General features: G+C 42.3%; 1 long non-coding RNA gene across 12 annotated transcripts in view; it reads left to right on the top strand.

Moving 5' to 3' along the window:
• LOC117820642 overlaps positions 1 to 18,979 on the top strand; it is a 151,219-nt gene that overhangs the window by 59,347 nt on the left and 72,893 nt on the right. For 6 of the 12 annotated variants that reach the window (XR_004632796.1, XR_004632792.1, XR_004632800.1 and 3 more), the window contains one exon: positions 14,877 to 14,973. The exons of 2 other annotated variants lie outside the window; for them this stretch is intronic. This is a non-coding gene — a long non-coding RNA (uncharacterized LOC117820642). Of the gene's footprint in view, positions 1 to 2,817; positions 3,060 to 14,876; positions 14,974 to 18,979 lie in introns of those variants that run through there. 4 more of the 12 variants (XR_004632791.1, XR_004632801.1, XR_004632802.1 and 1 more) reach the window with 1 other exon arrangement.

Genomic DNA, 18,979 nt, shown 5'->3' with positions numbered 1-18,979 from the left:
TAGCACCGTTTATAACCTGAAAGATACTAGAAGGACATCCAGAGGGCACTTTGTCAAGTTATTTACTGGATACGTCATCCAGAGGGCACTTTTTCTTCCATTTAACTCACTGGACGGGCTTCCAAAGGTCACTTTTGTGCATTCAATCCAATGGAGAGGAACTCAGAGGTCATTTTTTAATAATTTATTGACTGAGGGCATCCAGAGGTCACTATTTAATAATGTATTGACTGTAAGGGCATCCAGACGACATGTCTTTAACGTGTTTCCACTGGAAGAGCACCAGAGAACGACATTTGTAATGTTTTATCTACAGTGGAATCCAAGAGCGCACTTCAGTGCAGCAACTTTTGGACAGGAGGGCATTCGCAAAGTGATTGTTTGATGCTATGTGACTGTTAAGAGCACACTAAACTCTATACAGATACTGTATTGTGTCATGTGCAAGCGGCAACCTCCGGCTGCGAGAATTGAAGCCAATGCAGAATCATTAAAAACTGCAGTTCCTTGAGTGTCAACTTGAGGCTGGCTCCGGAAGTACTGGAAACCACATACATACCAATTCAAAAAAGCCTATCTTTACAGCAGAAATAAACATGTTTACAGCCTGGTACAAAAAACAAGTGTAGTCTGGATAGCTCATTTCTTGATCGGCACAAAGGGTACGGGGGTAGAATTTCTTCATAACACTGCAATTTCGAAGATATTAAGGTTACGAGTTTTCCAATGAGAGGCACAGCTGACTTGATTAACTGGCGGGAACACTGTAGCTGTTGGCAAGAAGGCTCAAAGCCCGCCTCTTTACTTCACACTAGCTAGACAGAAGTTAAGTTAAGTTCAATATTTCCAATATGGCTCCCGCCGACGATTGGCTTCAAAAAAGTGTTTCAGAAACAGATGGGTGACGTCATGGATACTACGTCCATTATTTATATAGTCTATGCTTAAAACAGATGCGAGACAATGCCGTGCACTGCTGATGTCTTGTGCAACTTTCAAGGCAAGGGAGGTTAATTAACAAAGCATCAATCATGCAAAGAGCAATTCAAAGTGCTTTATTGAGTTAAGAACAAAACAGTAACATTAACAGCAACACAAGAAAGATGACATTATGCAAATACAAGCATTAAACATGAAATTTGTTGAAAAATGAGATCAAGAAAGAAAGATTCAACCAAATAAAATTGATTCTGTGATGGGGACACATGAATTCATCAGAAATATGTCTCAAAACAGAAAATGCATACCAATTCTGAATTATTATTCTGCTATTGTCTACATCCTGAAAACCCTTAATTCTGCACGTTTCTCACATCACAATGAACGTCTTTCAGTATGTTGTTGCCCTGATCCTTTCTTCTTCTCGTTGTATAGGGCTTTCAAACAGAACAGCATGTACAGCACAAACTGAGTGTATGTAATTTAGAAACACTCATTTCATGTATCCTATGGCAACTGGTATTACAGGGAGAAGTAGCAGTGCAGAACGAGCCCTGAGGTCAACCAGGGAACAAAATAGCCTCATTGTTTGGGAGAGGACGACGCAAGAGAGGTCTGCGTCTTGGAATTCAGTTTTGGGTCTGTTGCGTGACAGCCGGCTGAAGATAAGAGGAAAATGCTTAACCTGGTCCGTGCGGCGGTAGCATTTATCAGCGAGGCTAATCACAGTGATTAAACCTCAACATTCGATCGCCATGGAGGGGAAATTGACCAAAATTTCAGCCAGCCAAGCATGCTGAGGCTCAGAGCAGGGAGGACAGAACCTGCTATCTTGTTTTTCCCAATGAATTTTTAATTTCCTGACCAACTGTGTCTCTTGGGTGAGATTTTCCTCTAAATTGGGGACGTGTTCAGCAGTTTGGACGCCCGGCTCAGAGCTGGATCTCCATATGGCTGTATTAACTCAGACTCTGACACAGACAGCTGGGGCAGATGTTTCCATCCATGTCTGAACGGCTCAGATAAATCACACGCTGCTGCTGACACTACACTGGGCCTTTTGTCTGCAGCGGGCCTTGCACAATCCCAGAGTGTGAGGAATTTGTCATCGTGATACGGCTGCGCTGGAGGTGACACCGCAGATGTAGGAGACTTTAGGCCAGGAGAGAGTTTATCTCACAGATCACAGTAGTGTGGCGCTGAGGAGTCTGGTTTGTTGTTGTTTTTCTAAAATGAATACCACATGTTTCCTAAAGTCTGAAACTGTTCCTGTGTGATGCTGCATCTCACTGTTACTGTTAAAAATGATTTAATTGTATGTGGCACATAAAGCTTTTAATGAAGAAAGCCTTTGCATGCCGTTACGCACTCATCTAAGGAGAATGCAACATAGAAGAAACAAGATTTTCCCTCTCTCGTCTCTAAAACCAACGGCGGTGCTAAGGTTTCCATTGACAGTTCATAGTTTTCATGTGACGTCACACACTTATTCTGTCCCTGGTGAGGGAACAAAACAACAACAAAAGTCCACAAGTCCTTGAGTGTACATTTCATTAACGGTCAGTTGAAGTAAACACAGTTTACTCAATGCAGTACTCCTGACATGGTCGGTGTGCGTGGACCGATGTAAACAACTCCAGTGCTAACTTGTTGACACCGCTAGCAAACCAGCTAGCGCTAGCTTAGTAATAACGTCTGTTTTCACAGCCAAACACTTTTATCCTGACAGTGTGGTGATAAAGTGTTCTTAGGGAAGTTAAGGAGAAGGTTAATATTTAGTGTTGGGGCTTGATGGTGAACTTTTGGGAGGGAGAGACGGTTTTACACATCTGAATGAATGGAAGCTGTCATGTCACTACGCTCTTTTTTGCCTTCCAGGCTTCTGCGGTGGTCACGTGACTGAAAACTATGAATTATGGAGCTACCCTGAAGTGAAGGTCTCCTGGACTTCGGACTCGTGCCTTTGCGATGTCGTTGTTCAGTCCTTCAGTTAGTAACCCTGATAGTTGTGTATGTTTGTGACATTTATTATGGTATGTGAAGTTAGTTGACGAGTTGAAAGCGATGTTGTTTGTTCTGTGGTTGTCAATAAAGTTGCACTCCTGCTCGTTGAACAAAGACTTCTGACTCTGAGTATTGTTCCACCCACCAGTTCACCACAATAATTCATGACAAACGTTTTAGTGCAATATATCAAGATCTGAAGAAAATAGTGTGTCAGGGAAAACAATGGCCAAAACAGCCACAGAAACAAACTATATCTCTTTGAGAAAAATGGAAGTAACTTATCCTGAGTGAAACTAATTCACCCAGAACACCCGAAAAAGTGGTACCAAAGAAAAAAAGCAGGAGTTTAACAGCTGAGACAGAAATTCTGAGCAAAATAAAACTTAAGAACCTGAGAACGAAGAGTCCTAACAAAGAAAGAGTGGTCGAGCCTCTCCTGACAGATCAGAGCTCCACCTGTGGACTGACAACAAAGATCCACTCACAAACAGAGCACTCACTCTCACGCAAACACAATGTACAGAAAATACATCATGGGCTGCAACAAATACTACTACTACTACTACTACTACTACTACTACTACTACTACTGCTACTACTACTACTACTGCTACTACTACTACTACTACTACTACTACTACTACTACTAATACAACAACTACTACTACTACTACTAATAATATTAATAATAATTTTATTTTAGAGCACTTTTCAAAAAACATGTTACAAAGTGCTTCACATGGGCAGCAAAATAAAACAGACAGTTCATAAAAACACACAAGTCAATATAAAGAAATAAAGCATTTTTAAAAAGACATAAAACTCCCCTAAATAACTATAAAGGAATACAATCATTTTGAAATATATTTCTCAAGACGGTTGAAATAAAATAAAATAAAATACAATTCAGATAAAATCAGGAAAGGCTCTACAATAAAAGTATGTTTTCAGAAGAGATTTAAAAGATGATGGCATTGATTCTTAAGTGCCTGGACTTTATTCTAAGATATATCATTCCCCCATCAAATAATGCATGAAGTTATTTTATGCTTAATGGCTTACAAGTTTGGTGGTGCAGTTTTGATGATGCAAGTTAGACCCTATCTGCGTTATCAGCTCATGCTATGACAGTTCCGTTTTTGCAAAATGCTTAAAAATGTGTTGCTTAAACTATCTTCCCATAATAAAAATAATTAAAATTAACCTATTTATAGAGTTTCATGGACAAAAAAAGAAATAATTCTGTCATTTTAAATAAAGTGCATAATATTACCTGAAATGACTCCTTCCAAGTCACTTAAATTCTTTATTTCTTATTCCTCCTGTCCCCGCTGTATCCCACAGGGATCAATGCATCTTTTATGTGACATCAAGTGGATTATTTGATCTCATCCTCCTTTCATTTAACACATTTTAATAAAATAAAAAATACATTGTCATCTGGTGATTGAAGCTAGGTGACAGTGAGTTTTTAGCATCACTTTCTGACCAGGTGAAAATTTTTCCTTTTGTTGGGAAGCCTCTTTAGATTCAGACGGCGTGGCGGGCTGACAGGTGGAGGTGGAGATGGAGCAGTAAACAGCAGAGGCAGTCTCAGGTTCACGCTCAGAGCGAGGGGTTTAGAAGAAGCTGGGAATAGGAACAGGATGGACTTCTCTAATGCCAAACTTCTGCAAACTTTCATGTTCTTTAAATACATAGGAAAGAGACGTAAGCGCAGATAATTTATGCAAACAATGCATGAGGAATCATCACTGCTTGGTTCAGTTTTACAGTTAAATCTGTGAGTTTTACTGAACAGAAAACAGAGCAATTGCTTCTGACAGCTGATGCAAAACATGAACTATTGCGCTTAAGGTTTTGTTCCGCTTTAATACCAACTTTGAATCCCAGGTGAGGATTCCTCTGCAAAGGATCCTCCTGCAACTGCAGCATCTCCTCCCCTGAGCCCAAACTTTGTGATTCCACTTTAACAGAAACATTTCCTCTCATAATTCAGACTCACGGAGAGTCCCGGATGTATCGGAGCCCCTAATGTAACTGTTGCTCAGACAATGCCTTTGCCTATTCATCACCAGTAATGACGAACCAAAATGCAAAATGGTGATACAAAATGAACATTAAAAAATGAAACGACTTGATTGATGTTGGATTCTCTGCGAGCTGGCGCACTGGGGAGCAGAATAAATGAACGTCAAAGATTCCCTTCTGGGCAGAAGCACAGAGGGAAGAAATCTAAAACGCTTTAATGTCTCTGTCTCCATTTTTCATCAACATCTAGATATGCACACACACATGTTCACACACACACACACACACACACACACACACACACACACACACACACACACACACACACACACACACACACACACACACGCACAGTCTCGGTCGTGTTATTCCACACTCTCTTGCTCCCTCTCCTGCTCTCTGTAAAGACTTTTATGTCTCTGCTTGTCACTTTATTTGCAAGCCGGATTCATTCCTCGCCTTTACAATGTGCCATAGGGTTCACCTCCCTCCTCCCTCTCCTCCTCCTCCTCCTCCTTTCATAGAGGCAGCTCCAGTAACGCTGTTGGCAGACATCTGGAAATGTTTTGGCCCTGTGCTGGAGGTCACTGTCTGGACCAATAGAGACCATACCTCAACCTTTGCAATGTGACAAGCCTTCATATATCTCCCTGACCTCGTGTACTGTATGGAAACACCCCCCACCCAGCCACTAACGCTCTCTGTCCCATTTATACACCACCACAAACCTTTACCTCCCCCCTCGCTTTTTCACTCTTTCTATATTTCCTGCCTCCCCACCACCACCACCACCTTCTCCGACCTCCACCTCTTTTCCTCAGCATAAAATTTCGTCTTCTGTTTCTGTCTCTCTCTCTCTCCGTCTGCTCGCAGGAGGAGCGGCTGACTACAAAGAGCTCCTCTCAAACTGGATCATTTGAGTCCAGTCAGAGTGAAGAGCGAGATCAAAGAGAGTGGAGCTCATTCCAGTCATACCTTCTTGAATGACTCGTACACGAAGGATGAGGGCTGCTCCGTCACCCTGTTTCTGTGCGGAGGACAAACACAACAAACTGATGTGAAATCAGCTTTGATGTCGAGAAATTAATATATGGTGTGATGTACAACCGTATCATTCTTTTACACAGCACATAAATTACCGCCAGTGTTCTGGGTTTAAAGCAGAGGGAGGATCCTTTTTATTGTCATGAGAATTAATGAAATGAATGAAATCTAAAGGCTAGTTCAGACCGAAACAGACGTACTGAGATTATACTGTCAATGCAAAAAGATGCTTATAGATGTGGATTCTTGCTGAGTGGTCAAAATCGGGCAAAGTATGCAAACCCATGGAAGAGGCCCGTGAATTATACACATATTTGTCTAATTTTTGCTCTCCTATCCCATGTTTGAAGCATACTTGTGGGAGTTAGAGTATGGACACCTGAACCCAATGGTACCTAGCAGGTCAGACCAGGTTCAGGCGTTTATGATGTTTGGGTTTTGATTAAAGCTCCTGTCAGGAATTTTTTGCGACTAATGAAACAGGCTGAAACTGATGCCAATGTGTCAGCGACAATGTGTATTATGTCCCTAAACTTTTTAACCTACAGCTAGTAGTCCTGGCTTACAGACAAATTTCCCCAGATCCATCACAGCACCGGATCTGATAGCTTTCTATACTAGTCAATTTGTTAACTTCCACTGGATCCGCTCCGTTGCGTTCCGGCTGCGTCTCTGATCCGGCAGGTCAGAACACAACGGATCACAGACGCAAGACTTCTATTTGTGCCGGATGCCGGAGTAGGACGCATCAATCTCAACAGAGCAGATGGAGCGGGACAGGAAGTCAGGCACCAAAACAAAATGAAAACATTCGGTTAATTTTCAGAATAAAACACTGTGTTATCACCAGATCGTATTTCCCTTAACTACAACAACAAACCGTCATGATGAGCGGAGCCAGGCCTGGAGTCAGCAGGTCAGAGGTTTTCAGAGGACCATAAAGACAACATGGATGAGGAGAGGAGGAGGAGATTCCTTGAATCAGTAATTACAGCAGGAAAACCTCGGTCACTTGACTCCAGCTGTCCGGAGGTTCTGCTCTGTGCTGCATTCTGAAAATGCAACCTGTGGATGAATAGCATTAATTCTAAATAAGAGATATATCTAACTGTAGAAAACAGGATGATATTTTCGCTAACAGAATCAGCAAAGTGAGAGGAGGCACAGTTTGTCCACAGGGGGCGCTGAAGGAAAGACAAACAGGAAGTTCCTCACAGGAGCTTTAAGTTCAGTCACACCTTCCCCATTTCACTTTTTACTACTTAGGTTGGTGAGCTTCTTTACGGTTACTTTGTGTGATATTATAACTTTAAATATATAAAAATGATGGACCTACTTTCTTTGTTTGGATACGCTACTTCCTGTTCAGTGTCAAGGTTTGTTTATATACGTATGCATACATGTATCCATGTAAATCATGTGGTGAATGTTCATGTGATAAGGATGAAGGACAAAGGAGAAGATAAAAATAATGCAAGAAAATTTAAGCATTTTGATTTAGTTGTCAGTGCAGAAAATGATGATGATTGTGCAGCTGTTGTTCATGTGGGGTTCTGCTGAGATATGATGGCAAGAAGATCAGGATTCAGCCTCTGTGCAACATGTGGACAGTTGCAGGATGCAGTCTAATTTGGGGCTACTATGACAGGACAGCTATGTGACATAGTTAGACAAACTCAGTGCACTGGTTTATGTCAACTGCATACGTTTGGGTCTGATTCAAGTGTAAAAAGTACAGGGTTCCCACTCTTTTCCAGAGATCATTTTCCAGGACATTTCCAGGACATTTTCATTGATGATCAAGCTGGTATGACAGTCTAAATTTAGTTCCTAATAGTCTAATATGTTCCTCTCAGTGGAAGTCTACATTGAAAGACATGCAGTCTATGGCTATCAATGAAATCATCTCTTACATACTTAAAAATTATGGCAAATTGATAATAGAATATTGCAACCACAGATGTACAGCACTTCACTTTATTAGTGCAACCAAGTTTGGTTCTGTTTCTGTTTACTTGAGTTGGTTCTGTTTCTGTTTGCTTGAGTTGGTTCTGGTTCTGTTTGCTTGAGTTGGTTCTGTTTCTGTTTACTTGAGTTGGTTCTGGTTCTTTTGCTTGAGTTGGTTCTGGTTCTGTTTGCTTGAGTTGGTTCTGGTTCTGTTTGCTTGAGTTGGTTCTGTTTCTGTTTACTTGAGTTGGTTCTGGTTCTTTTGCTTGAGTTGGTTCTGGTTCTGTTTGCTTGAGTTTGGTTCTGGTTCTGTTTGCTTGAGTTTGGTTCTGGTTCCGGTTCTGTTTGCTTTAGTTCGGTTCTGGTTCGGTTCGGTTCTGGAACGGTTCTGGTACGGTTCTGGTTCAGTTCTGGCTCGGTTCTGGTTCTGGTACGGTTCGGTTCTGGTACAGATCAGGTTCGGGTCTAGTTTGGTTCTGGTTGGGTTTGCTTGGGTTTGGTTCTGGCTCTGTTTGCTTGAGTTTGGTTCTGTTTCTGTTTGCTTGAGTTTGATTCTGGTTCTGTTTGCTTGATTTTGGTTCTGGTTCTGTTTGCATTACTTTGGTTTTGGTTCTGTTTGCTTGAGTTTGGTTCTGGTTCTGTTTGCTTTAGTTCGGTTCTGGTTTGAGTCGGTTCTGGAACGGTTGTGGTACGGTTCGGTTCTTTTCTGGTTCGGTTCTGGTACGGTTCTGGTATGGTTGTGGTTCGGTTCGGTTCTGATTCGGTTCTGGTACGGATCAGGTTCGGGTCTGGTTCTGTTCTGGTTGGGTTGGCTTGGGTTTGGTTCTGGTTCTGTTTGCTTGATTTTGGGTCTGGTTCTGTTTGCTTGAGTTTCGTTTCGGTTCTGTTTGTTTGAGTTTGGTTCTGGTTCTGTTTGCTTGAGCTTGGTTCTGCTGCCGGTTCTGTTTGCTTGAGTTCGGTTCTGGTTCGGTTGGGTTCTGGCATGGTTCTGGTTTGGTTCTGGTACGGCTCAGGTTCGGTTCTGGTTCAGTTTTGGTTACGTTCTGGTTGTGGTCTGGTTCGGGTCTGGTTCTGTTTGCTTGAGTTTGGTTCTGGTTCTGTTTGCTTGAGTTTGATTCTGGTTCTGTTTGCTTGAGTTTGGTTCTGGTTCTGTTTGCTTGAGTTTGGTTCTGGTTCTGTTTGCTTGAGTTTGGTTCTGCTTCTGTTTGCTTGAGTTCGGTTCTGGTTCGATTCGGTTCTGGAATGGTTCTGGTACGGTTCTGGTTCGGTTCTGGTACGGTTCTGGTATGGTTGTGGTTCGGTTCTGGTTCGGATCAGGTTCGGGTCTGGTTCGGTTCTGATTGGGTTTGCTTGGGTTTGGTTCTGGTTCCTACTTGCTTGAGTTTGGTTCTGGTTCTGTTTGCTTGAGTTTTATTCTGGTTCTGTTTGCTTGAGTTTTATTCTGGTTCTGTTTGCTTGAGTTTGGTTTTGGTTCTGTTTGCTTGAGTTTGGTTCTGGTTTCTGTTTGCTTGATTTTCGTTTTGGTTCTGTTTGTTTGAGTTTGGTTCTGGTTCTGTTTGCTTCAGTTTGGTTCTGCTGCCGGTTCTGTTTGCTTGAGTTCGGTTCTGGTTCGGTTGGGTTCTGGCATGGTTCTGGTTCGGTTCTGGTACGGCTCAGGTTGTGGTCTGGTTCGGGTCTGGTTTCGGTTCTGGTTGGGTTTGCTTGGGTTTGGTTTTGGTTCTGTTTGCTTGAGTTTGGTTCTGGTTCTGTTTGCTTGAGTTTGGTTCTGGTTCTGTTTGCATGAATTTGGTTCTGGCTCTGTTTGCTTAAGTTTAGTTCTGGTTCTAATCCTAACCCTAACCCTAATCCTAACCCTAACCCTAATCGTGACCCTAACCCTAATCATAACCCTAACCCTAATCCTAAACCTAACCCTAATCGTGACCCTAACCCTAACCCTAACCCTAACCCTAACCCTAATCCTAAACCTAATCCTAACCCAAACCTAATCCTAACCCTAACCCTAATCCAAACCCTAACCCTAACCCTAACCCTAACCCTAACCCTAACCCTAACCCTAATCCTAACCCTAACCCTAACCCTAACCCTAATCATAACCCTAACCCTAACCCTAATCCTAACCCTAAACCTAATCCAAACCCTAACCCTAACCCTAATCATAACCCTAACCCTAACTCTAATCATAACCCTAATCCTAACCCTAATCATAACCCTAATCATAACCCTAATCCTAACCCTAAACCTAATCCTAACCCTTATCATAACCCTAATCATAACCCTAATCATAACCCTAATCATAACCCTAATCATAACCCTAATCCTAATCATAACCCTAACCCTAATCATAACCCTAACCCTAATCCTAACCCTAATCCTAACCCTAAACCTAATCCTAACCCTTATCATAACCCTAATCCTAACCCTAATGATAACCCTAATCATAACCCTAACCCTAACCCAAAACCTAATCCTAACCCCAATCATAACTCTAACCCTAATCCTAACCCTAATCCTAACCTTACCCTTATAACAACCCTAACCCTAACCCCAATCACAACCATAGAATCTATAAAATATGGACGTAGCAATTAGCAAATCGACGGCAGCAGCCATATTGGAAATGCGGAACTCAACCAGGCAGAGTGTGACGTAGTGTGAGCCTCCTAGCCAATAGCTATGTGCTCTCGACCGGGAGTCACTTCAGTCATGTCCTTATTTGGGCAAAACTCGTAATCTTAATATCTTCTGAACCATCACGTTAGAAAAAAATTCACACCCCGTACAGTGTGTGCCGATAGAGAGATTAGCTTCGTAGGGCCAAGCCGTTTTTTGAACCAGGCTGTAATCATGTTTATTATTGTTGCAAAGATTGTCTTTTTCCCATTCATGTCTATGTGGTTTCTGGTGTTTCTGCAGCCAGCCTCAAGGGGATTCTCGATGTATTGCAGTTTGTAGCACTTCTGCATGGGCTTCATCGTTTGAGACTGGAGGATGCCGCATGATCATAACCCTAACCCTAACCCTAGGATCAGGGTGAGAATGGTTTTGTGAAAGAATACATTTCACAAAATTGGGCAATTATAAGGCTTATCATAAAAACACTGTACGTAAAAGGGTTTTCAACACAAACCATTAGTTTTTGCAAAGTTAAGGTAAAATATACGGCTACAAAAGATCCTAAATTAAGAGCCGTTCAGGAGTCAAAAGAGCCGGCTCTTCTTTGGGAGCCGAGTTAAAAGAGCCGGCTCTCTGAAAAGAGCCGAAGTTCCCATCACTAAAGAACATGCTTACTACCATTTGCACTCTTAGTTGCCCTTGGAACTATTTGTATTGTAAAATGTATCAATGTAAATACTTCAGACCTGTACCATAGTGATAAACAGATAACACTTCAATTTGAATCAAGTAAATACCCCTTGTATACTTTAAAACAGAGGGTCATTTCATTCCTTGTGGACTCAACATGACAGCATTTATACTTTTCAAGTAATTGATCTTAAACGCTTTCAGAAAATTAACAGTAGCAAGACTCACATATCCCTTCGAGACACCAAATGGTATCATAACAGTGGTGTATATGCTGTTTTGTAATGACACAGCACAATTTTATAATTTATTAGAAATGTATTCAAAATATTTCACGGACCCCATGCTATGGTTCGCTTACCCCTAGGGGTCCCAGGACCCCACTTTGAGAACAACTGAGCTAGAGTACGGTAATTGAGCTCTCAGCCTGCAGAGCAAGTTGTGAGGCACAGACCCCCAAGCTCTCTGCCCGACTCCACTGGTCACACTTCCAGCACAGCGTGCACTCAAATTTCAATGAATGGGGATGTGTTTTGTTAATCGGGTCAGGTCACACGCAGCCATGTTGGAATAATTTTCCAGGACTATATGTGATTTTCCAGGACATTTTACTTTTTCTCCCATTTTCCAGGTGTTTTCCAGTACTGGAAAACTGGTCAACTGTTTTCCAGGTTTTCCAGGACGCGTGGGAACCCTGAAAGTAGGATGGTTGGCATATTTGGGTCGGCTTTGTTCCTACTGTCTAAGTCGGGTGTCAGTGTGGATGGATGTCAATGCATGGCCCAAGCCACTCACAGAAGCGTTCACCTTTTTAGAAATATAAAAATGTGTCTTTAATATCCAGTATCTTGAAAATGTATCATAAAGGAGATAGCATAACATCTAGCCAGACTCCTCCTTGCCTTTGTCTGTCATGGTTCCTGTCCTTTCCTCCTCCCTTGTCCAGTTTGTCCCTCTCTCCCACTGAAAGCGTGGCAATGTCATATTTTAAGAGGCCTTTAACACACAGCTATTTATCTGCACCCCCCTGCATGCGTGAGGCAGGGTGGCATCAGAGATTAGCCAGCAGAGGCAGACATATTTATTTGGCGGTAACAGCATGAGGGAAGCTGGACCGTTGACATCATCGTCGTTTGTCAAAAACACTGACCTTGTGTGAGCCGCACGTGGGTTTGTCTCATGGATCAGATTGTAGCTTTTGTACTGAAATCATCCTGCATGGCCTTCTTTCACCCTTGTATGTCTAATCACCAGGTTGGTCAGCGGTGCTATGCTTCAAAATGTGCAGAGATTTGGCGGGAGCTGTATTGCAGAATTCACAAGGGATGTCGCTCCAACTTTCCCGTGATCATGACAACTATTCCACCGTAAAGTAAATACAATGTGCACGTACATTTGAAATGTATTCAGCACATATGGTATGTGTGGGTGTGATATATACTTTCTTACTTTCTTACTTTGACACAATATGTGTGTCCCCTGCAGCGAGAGAGACAGAGTGAGCAATGCAGAAGATGTGAGAGAACGCCACAGTGTCTCCCTCAGCTGTTGGTGTAGCAGGCATATTTTTCAGGATGTAGCAGCATGTGGGCCCGGGCAGGCTCTGTTTGTCCATGATGACACATTTCACATCTATTCATCAACGTCCCAGCAGACCTCCACTGACCTTGTGCTCTGCAGTGAGAGCACAAAATGAGGGAAAGACGTGTTGGGAAGGAGTGATGGAATGTAGTCACTTGTATGATCTTGGGTGGTATTTTAATTTGCGGGTGTGCATACTTGTGTGTGCACATGTCTCAGCAGGACAGCGGCCCCCACTGCTTGTTAACATCCGGCGTCAGGATTCAGGCCAGAGATCTAAAAGCGACAGAAGAGAAACCCCCTCTTAAGTGTCTTTATCTGCTCGAATACCTGAGCTAAGAGGCAGTGACACGGGGATGTTCATCACCTTGAAGCAGGTGATTGAGATCCAAACATAGCCGGACATTTGTTATTCTAACATCTTAATGATTTCACCTTTTAAGCCACACAAGACTGCAGTCCCTCCAGGTGACCAGGTGACAGATGGCCGGCCCGGGCGGGGGTCCCTCCTTCTGCAAGTTATAGATGGACAACTTGTCTGAGGCACACACACTAAAACACACACATCACAAGGAGAAAAAGGCAATTAGGGCCAGTACAGAGAGGGAAAAGGCTTGATGATGATGGAGCTTTACGTTCCACGCCTCGTGTCCTGAACATTTTCCTGCACAAAGGGACAAGTTGTGGTTTTTCCAAGGGCACGCACGAGGAAGATGAATTAGACTGACTTCTGCATATCACATGAATATCAATCTGAAGGATTTGGGGCGTTTGATTCTCAGTGTACAAAGTGTATGTCAGAGAAACACATGGTTTTTATTTATGGATGTGTCAAATGTCTGCAAGGAGGAACGCCACACTTACTATTCCCCTTAAAATGTCAGCTGCAAGATCCCAAACAAAGTGTGTGCAAATCACGGCAATGAGCTGGTATTCTTCTTTAAAAGATCTCATGCATTGCTCACATTTTCTTTCCATTTACAGTCTCATAACTTTCAATAACACTAGAGTAAAGAGTAAACAGGAGTCAGCCATAGCAACATAAGAAGTCATTTCAGTAACTTAAATTGTCCATCATTTTAGGGGTCGTACATTTTGTATAGACATGTTTTTTCAGGGTAAATTTTTCACTTTGATTTGAAGCTCTAAAACCCTAGGTGCCACGTGACTTACCTTTTGCTGATGGGAATTTAATTATTTTTTTTTTGGCTCCACTCATCGCTAAGAGCCGGCTCTTTCGGCTCCTGAATGGCTCCTCAGGTTTTTTCTTATTTAAATTAATGCATTACCTAAAATGATATGTAAAATTAAATTCTAATGTAAAAAACACACATTATATCAACATTTTTATTATTTATCAAGCTTTATGTATATACTTAACATGGAGCAGAGTGCTACAAAAATAATTTATAAAGTACAAAAACAAGACCCATCTCACTGAGACAAAAAGGTCCAATCTGTGATTATATAATTTATAAGCCTTTAAACACCTTCATTAACAGCAGGTTCCCTTGACTGTCTTTAGTCCAGCGTTTTGTGGACCCTGATTGATGACATTTCACCTTGCACAGTCAACACTCTGCCTTTGAACTGTCTCTGCCGTTTAAATGTGTCTAAAGTTTACTGCGTTTCCTGCAGTCACTCGTTTATTCACCTTTCCAGTACCTTCTTTGTCTGTCGCGCACATTCTCCCTCTCATCTCCCTCCCTCCTGTTTGTGTGCTCACTGTGCTGTGCGTTTATGTAACCCCTCCCCTCTCCATTCACCTCAGTGTGGACACGTTATTGGTCAAGACGCCACCACATGTCTTGACTAATCACATGAGGCTTTAACAGAAAAAGACAAAAAAAAAAAAATGGTACCCAATCAGGAGCTGACTCCCATTGTTCACTTCAAAGAGCTGGCTCTTTGCGACCGACACATCACAACTTTATACTTTGAAAAAAAGTTATATATTTGGCTGTTAAAAGAAAGCAGGACGAGGTAACAGCTAATAGACAACATGTACCACTTGTCCACAGGGGGCGCCAAAATCACCACGAACCAAAAGTAACTCACAGGAGATTTATGGAGCTCCCGGATCTCATCGTCTCCAGAGTTTGCTGACGATTGGTTGAGGTAGGTTGGTATGTTAGTCGCTAACTTTTGTGTTTGTCACCTAGATACTCACTGCTAGCTCTGTGACTAGCTGAGCTTACAGTTGGAACAGCAATGCCTTGCAAATGTGTTTTATTTGCTTTTATTACAAAGCAGTTAAGAAAGTAAAGACACAACTTTCCTGCCTTAGCAGCTCTTTTAGAGTCAATTGTTGAACATTTGATATTGTGTTTTAAATATTTAATTTCTGGCCAGATTTCAAATAACAGCACATCACAAAAGGTGTTAATGAGTGTGTCCTTAGCCTTCCTTTGGTGGTGTCTCAGTAGTTCATTGCGAGCCTTGCAGAAACAAACAGCCCGGCCACATGCTGAACGAACAAGATATCAGAGAGCCACTCAAATTTCCCACCATTCAAATTTTTCTTTGCCCCAAAAATGTGGACATCCTGATCACTTAATGGGCCAAGTTATTTTAATCATCAAACTTCAAACTGAAGAGGCTTTCTTGGATGTTTTTATCAGTGAGCTCTTCAGCAAGAGCGTCTGTCTCTCTGAGGGATTGAAAGCAGCTCAGACGACGAGGACTCATGCATCTGTCTCTGAGCCGCAGCCTGATTGATTCAGAGCCCGAGCCCACAAACAAATTAAAGACTTTCTATCTTGTAAATCTTAATCTTAATTGTCTCTAAATCTCTTGAAATAATCAGCAAACGCTTTTACGTGACGGCCTTCTAAAAATAACCCAAACTTTGAGTCATCTGGACTTTCCAGTTGGACTGTATTTGTGGATCACCTTTGGTAAACAAGTTTGATGGAAGTGAAGAGGAGGGAAATGAAATTCTTCGATGAAGTTTTGGGTCTTGCAGGGTGTAAATCACTGGTGTTGACCTGTATATTAGCTCTTTATGTCGTGTTTACGACCGTAGACAAATCAGTTAGCCTGCAGGATATTTACACCAGGTCCCCGACAGCCTCTCTCAGCTCAGTGGTGCTTAAGCTTGCTGCATGATGGTTAACCCCCCTCGACAAAAACCAGACTCAGCCCCAACACACTCTCCCTGGGTCCGGTTATTTATGGTATGAGTGTACAGCCACCTTCCGTCCAATTAAAGCTGAGTGCTGGCTTTGTCCAACCCCCTGTTCATCATTTCCCTCATGGGGCTGATAGGGCTGTAGGAGCGAGACTGTACTCTCGCTTTCCTTCTGACCCGCTCTCAGGGGGTCAGCAGAGTCTGTGTTCAAGGGAAGAACCTTTAGATTTCAGATCTCTTACAGATCTCCAACAAAGAAATAAGGCACTTTTCTACAGGATTGTTTTTGTGTTTGTAAGTTCTTTAAAGTTTAACTGCTGTGAAACTATCAGAAAATAACTTCCTCTTGCTCTTCCTCTTCACTATACCTCGTGTATGTCGATCAACCACCGCTTCTCTCTTTTTTTTTATTCATGCAGCTTTGGGTCAAAATATGAGTGTAAATCAGTTTTTACTATAAGCCTCTGTGTTTTTTGATGCTATAAATTGTAAAAGCAATGCAGATTATATTGTTTTGAAGCAAGTGGAACTGAAAAGAGTTGAAGTATTGAACATTTCGAGACTTTTAGACAACTAAATGGGTCAACTAGGGACAGAGATTTTAATCACTGATGATACAATTGGTCATGCTTGCAAGTTTTTCTTTAACATGCACTGAACCCATCTGATCCTTGAGTCTCGCCCCACTCTAAGCAGACAGCCAGTTAAGCCTCAGACCATTAAAACCAGCAGCTGTCTGGTTTTTCTTTAGTGTCCGGAAATCCACATAAACAATGCAAAGCCTGCCTCACCCCGGTGGCCAACTACGAACAGCAAAACTGTCCAAATGAACAAATATACTACCTCCACTAAATACTGCAAAATGAAGCTTTGCAACAAAGAAACCAGCGTCATAATGATGATGTATACCAGAGTTCGGACAGTGGAAATCTGACTCCAGAGTTCAACTTTATGATGACAATTAATGGACACTCAGCTTGTCCGATAGTCTCTCTATAGTGCTGAGGTCAGAGGTTGTTTCCTTCCATGCACAGAGGGGGAAAGTCAGAGCTAATGCTGACTTCCCTTGCTGCACATACATCACAGTATCATGCTGAACCAGAGCTGCAGAGCCCCCGGAGGGCGCGACCCATACTGGGAGGATGCATCAGAGCAGGGAGCACATCAGCACTGTAAACCTGGACTCTGGGGGACTGAGATGGATGTCTGTTTTCCCTCTCCTTTGACTTGAGCTACTTTTAACCCTTCTTCACTCTCCCCTCTCCTAGGCTACTTTTCAGCTAGTCATTCCTCATGCCATCTCTATTTCGGTCTTCATTTTTCTTCTTTGCTTTTTGGCGAACAAAGAGACCAGAGGGAAGTTTAAAATAGATGGATCCTAATCTTTCCTCTGGAGCCGTATTCCCTGTTTGCTTTCTCACAAATAGAGCCGGGCAATCTTGTGTATCAGAAAATAGAATAAATATCCAGATTATTAGCATTCCCCCATGTCGCTGATACTCTCACACATAAACAGGACTTTTCCGTTAAACCCTCAAACCGCAACGTGCGAGTACACAAAGATCATAAAGAAAATACACAGCGCCGTCTCTCTGCTTACTGTTCTTCAAACAAGTCGCAGTAACCTCCCCAAGTTGCTGCAAAGGAACCACGCAGTTCTGCTCCCTCAGGGGGGAGTTCAAACTTTTGCCCTTGATAAACTCTGGTGGTCTCAGGTGATTGCGTCAGAGAGGAGACTCTGTGGAAGAGAGGCCAAAAGCCAACGACTGAGGATGGGTCTTTGTTTTACTGCTGCTGTACTCATGATATTTAATTGTAGAGAACATTGTTTTTTCATCAATAATTCATTTTTATTTTCATATGACACCCATAACAATCCCTCCATGAGGTCCACTAAGAAGCTCATCTCTCTATCTTACAATAGCTTGCTAAGCTATGCAAGAGAGTTAACCATCCAAACCGCAATTGTTACATCTTTAGTTGAGAAACCAGCGTAAACACCAGAGAGTTATTAAACACACAAGTCAGTCATGTCTAAGACTAAATTTTCTTTGGACAAGTGCATACCATTAAATATCGAGGCATTAACTTGTGTCTAGAAATTGTGTGCTCGCCAAATACAAGCTCATAAGACCGCTACGTCTGAGACCTGGGTCATAACAAACAACCCAGAAAACTAAATCCAGACAGGAAAGTGCCATAATTAAAACTGTCACGTATTACTGACCTCTCCATATTGAGTCTTAATTGTCTTAATTTGGTCGTAACCTCGGCACAAAACAAAAGACTGTATAAATAATGGACGTAGTATCCGTGACGTCACCCATATGTTTCTGAAGCTCTGTTTTGAGGCCAATCGTCGGCTGGAGCCATATGCTGCTGTCAGGCGATTGTGACGTAAAGAGGCGGGCTTAGAGCCTCCTAGCCAACAGCTACGGTGTTCCCAACCGTCAATCAAGTCAGCTGTGCCTCTCATTGGAAGACCGGTAATCTTGATTTCTTCAAAATTACTGCATTATAAAAAAATTCACCCCGTACAGTGTGTGCTGATAGAGAAATGAGCTATCCAGACTACACTCGTCTTTTGTACCAACTGTTTCACTGTGATAACTGGGTTCAGATATTCTGCAGTTCATATTATTCAGTTACAGTCAGACCTGATGAACCGAGGTCAAATAAAGAAGAGATTTAATAGCTCACTGCTACACACGCCGCTGGTGTTCCAGTGTAACGTGTGACCCTGTGAACTGGTGACTGTCAGCCGAGTGCGCCTCTCACAAACGCTTTTAGTTTTTCATAAAGTAGGATGCATTCGCATGGACACTTTTTGTGTTTCAACAGCTGTTGTAATTGCACCAATCACTGACACATTCGGTTGACCGTCACCAGTTAGCATGGTCACTCTTTACACCAAAACATCAGTTGCTCGGAAATGACTCCTTGCTGGTGTTTGGATGAGTTAGTTGGATCCAGCATTTCAAACATGCTGACTGT

The sequence above is a fragment of the Notolabrus celidotus genome, chromosome 10 (assembly GCF_009762535.1).
Source record: "Notolabrus celidotus isolate fNotCel1 chromosome 10, fNotCel1.pri, whole genome shotgun sequence".
Lineage (NCBI taxonomy): Eukaryota > Metazoa > Chordata > Actinopteri > Labriformes > Labridae > Notolabrus > Notolabrus celidotus.
The sequence above is the reverse complement of the archived record's forward strand: the minus strand, read 5'-3'. Positions and strand labels throughout refer to the sequence as shown.